The sequence below is a fragment of the Pseudophryne corroboree genome, unplaced genomic scaffold (assembly GCF_028390025.1).
Source record: "Pseudophryne corroboree isolate aPseCor3 unplaced genomic scaffold, aPseCor3.hap2 scaffold_2629, whole genome shotgun sequence".
Taxonomy (NCBI): Eukaryota; Metazoa; Chordata; class Amphibia; order Anura; family Myobatrachidae; genus Pseudophryne; species Pseudophryne corroboree.
In genome coordinates, this window is record NW_026969289.1 from 2,982 (window position 1) to 7,298 (window position 4,317).

Below are 4,317 nucleotides of genomic sequence, written 5' to 3' on the forward strand. Positions count from 1 at the left end.
TTCCACATCTAGGAACCTCTCACGCTCCTAGTGTAAGAACAGGTACTCCACCCCATGTTTCTCTACCGCAGATACTCCACCGGGCCGCTCCCTATACACATAGGGTTGAATTATTCCCCCATGCAGTAGGGATGACCGGCCCGGTTTTTCTCCACTGATAAGAACAAATTTTTTTATTTTTTTTTTTACTTGAAGCCCGAGGTGCGGTGCTTCATCACCCAGTGTCTGTGACCAAACGTGCTGGGGGCATAGGTACTTGGACCCTCTCCCAAAGGAGAAGGGCCCCGTTACTCCTCTAACCCTCAGAGCCAAAAGGCCCTGAGGGAAAAAAAGGACTGTGGGTCCCCCTTTGCCAAAGCGCAGGGGAACCCTCGGGTGTCCCCAGGGTTAGCCGAAGCGTCCCCCTGGGGACCGATAACTGCGTCTGGTCCTCCCCCCGTGGAGAGGACCTCAGCAACTTAGAGGAGAGGGCGGCCCATAAGGGTCTCACCTTAACCCCAAACGAAAAACGTGAACGTGAACGTACTCGTGACACACTACAAACTACAAAAAACGAATAAAAGTGCTAATGCTTGTGCAAGTGCGGGTGCAAGTGCAAAAACATAAGTGGGCATAATAAATAAGAACAGATTTTTTTTTTTTTTTTTTTTTAAACCATTCAGGTTTAAAAAAACTGACGCATACCCACAAAGAGTAGCAATCACTTTGACTTTCAAAGCACAGTTTTTAAAAATCATCACTCATGGTTTGTATATTTTTTTCCGCCAATCAAATCTTTAACCTTTTCTGGTCTATCCAAAAATAATTCAGCAAATTCACAAACACAAAAAACAATACAATAACATCTTTGCATTTTAAGGACATTTCTTACTTTCAGAAATAACCCCCACAAAAAAAAACAGAAAATAGGAACCCTAAACACCCGAGGGGAACTAAAACACAACCATATCCTTCCATTATTTCACCTTCCATATGCCTTCTGCATCTAAGCCACCACCGCCTTCCTTATCAAACAAATAACAAACATACAGCTTACTAAACACCATTCTTACACAGTCATTAATTTCCCATTCTTCCTTTTTATACACAACCATATTCCTTGCGTTCCATAAAACTTCCATTACGCACGACATCAATAACCACATCATTCTCTGTTGTACCTTCCCACTTACACACATACCAAACATTGCCAATCTCCATGACACCACATTTACACCACCCAATTCCATGCACACAGTTTTCAATTTATCCCAAACCTTCCTCGCAAAACCGCAAGTCCAAAAAACATGTCTCACAGTCTCACTCGCACCACAATTCACTCTTGGACATACATCCACACTCACTAAATCACGCTTTTTTAAAAACTCACGTACTGGTAGTACCCCATGCATTCCCATCCAAACTATATCCCTCTGTCTGTTCGTCATCCCTTTCATACCTATTTTCTTCCATACCTCCAAAGCATCCTTTGAGCGCAAAAATTCAATATTACAAGCTACATCTTTACCACGCAACACTTTCATCACTTTCTTCCTTTCACAAAAATCTTTTATACTAACACCCACCAAATCATTCTTCCTAACAAATTTCTCAACATATTTATACCACACAGGACAAACAGCCGCCATCGGTACTAGTAATGATCTCTTCTTCCAACCTAATCCGCACAGCATCCACCCAGCCAAATAATGCATCATGCACGCAGCCTTACTTTGCCTCCCCAACAATCTAGCCACTGATGCTACATAATTAACTCCTAAAAAAAACTCAAAATTTGGGAAATCAAATCCACCTTTCGCTCTTTCTTTCATAACTTCCTCTCTCCTTAGTCTTTCCATTTTACAACCCCAAAAAAATAAAAAGCATAACCTCACAATCTTCCGAAAACAACCATACGGAGGGGGGAACACACAAGCAACAAATAATAATATTGGAAGAATCACACTTTTGATAATAAGCACTTTCCCAGTCATAGATAAATCCCTTAATTTCCAAAAATTCAATTTTTTAGCAATCTTTCTACCACATATTTCCCAACTCTCCCTCCCTTTTAAGTCATCATCAAATATTATACCCAAAATTTTGATACCACCCTCTACACATTCCACATCCTTTATACTAACCCGAATATTCCCAAAAACTTTAATTTGGCACTTCCCCCAATTAACCCTAAATGCAGATATACTACAGAAAATATTAATTAATAAAACCGCCCTATTCAATGCAGCCTGATTCTTACTTAAAATTACAATATCATCCATATAGCCCAATACTTTTACATGCTTACCACCACTACCAGGGATCAAACAGCCTCTCACAATTTTATCTTTCCTAATCATTTGTAATAATGGCTCAATCACACTAATAAACAGGATAGGGGACATAGGGCATCCTTGTCTGACACCAGATTCAATTGTGACTCTCTCACTTACATTCCCATTTACTAACACTTTACTAGAGACACGATCATACAAACTTTTAACCCTTTTAACAAAAAAAACAGGAAAACCCATTTTCTCTAAGACCCTAAACATAAAACAATGTGACACACGATCAAAAGCCTTTTCAAAATCCACACTCAAAAACACACAACTCTGCTTCCTCTCCACACTATCACCAATTATATCCCTAATTAACATTAAATTCTCACTTATCCGTCTGCCTGGCACACCGCATACCTGATCCTCATTTATACACTGATTTATCACACATCTCATTCGATCAGCCAAAACCTTTGCATATACTTTATAGTCAGCATTAAGTAATGTTATAGGTCTCCAATTACCCAGATTTTTCTTATCACCTTTCTTATATAGTAACACTACAATGCCTTCTCTCATTGACGCACACAAACTCCCCGTCTTCCACATATACTCACATACTTCAAACAGATCCATCCCAACAGTTTCCCAAAAACACTTATAAACCTCAACCGGTATACCATCATTACCAGGAGTTTTATTATTTTTTGCACAATCTACAGCTCTCTTTACCTCTTCAACCGACACACATTCAACCAAACCTTCTCTTTCATCCTCATTTATTTCATTCTCCATAACATTCAACACCTCCAAACCCACTTCTTCATCTATTTCTTTCCTCATATACAAATCTTTATAAAAACTTTCAACCACGCGCAACACATCATGTCCTTTCACTTCTTTCCCATTGTCATCACATACACTTTCCATATCCTTTTTACTATTACTAATTTTTTTAAAGAAAAAACTTGTACATTTTTCATTTTTTTCCATATTCTCCATCTTAGCCTGAAACATGATTTCTTTCCCCTTATTATTCAGAAAATTGTTAATTTCTTTCCTAGTTTTAATTATATCATCACTCACATTATATCCCATTTCCCTTATCTTATACAAAAAAGACATCCTCTTGCACCAACTCTCATACTCCTGCCTTTTCTTCCTTGCACACCTGTATCCACATCTGACAAAAAACACTTTCATTTGTACCTTCATCCAATCCCACCACTCAGTTATTTCTTTAAAATCACACTTTTTCCTTTTCCACCATCCATATTTTTTCCTAAACTCATTCTTCACCCATTCATCCTCAAGCAGTCTCACGTTTAACTTCCACACTCCTCTACCATACACATTCTTACTTTGCCCATTCACCTTACATAACAAACAATCATGATCCGAATATACAACATTTACTTGCTCCATACTTACACATTCAATCTCTTTAGACACAAAAATATAATCCAATCTTGATTTTACTCCACCCCTGTCTGCCCGGTATGTTGGCGGTGGTGGCTTATTCATACATACCTTCGCAACATCTACTAGGGAAAAATCAAACACAATTTGTCTTAGAAGATTACCAGTAACATCCACTTTATCCGAAAACCCACCAACCCTTCCACCACTTTCTATAATGCAATTCATATCACCCATGATTATTACCGGGATCCTTCCAGGTAAGTATAGCCTAATTTTTTCAAACAACGCTTGTCTTTCCCTTTTACACACAGGTGCATACACACAAAACACTTTTATCTTCCATCCCCTATAACTACATATAGCCAAAATACATCTACCCTCTTCCACTATAGTATATTCCTCTAAAACCACACTTTTATTTTTTATTAAAATTCCCACACCATCATTCCTATTACCCTGTGTCCCAGACCAAACACTATCACCACCTACCCATTCACCTTTAACTAAATGTGCACTTATCCCACACTCCTGTAAACATAATATATCAGCATTTCTACTTTGTAAATCCTGAAAAACAGCAGCCCTTCTTTTCCTGCCAGTAATCAACCTGACATTTAAAGACAAAAAATTTAAA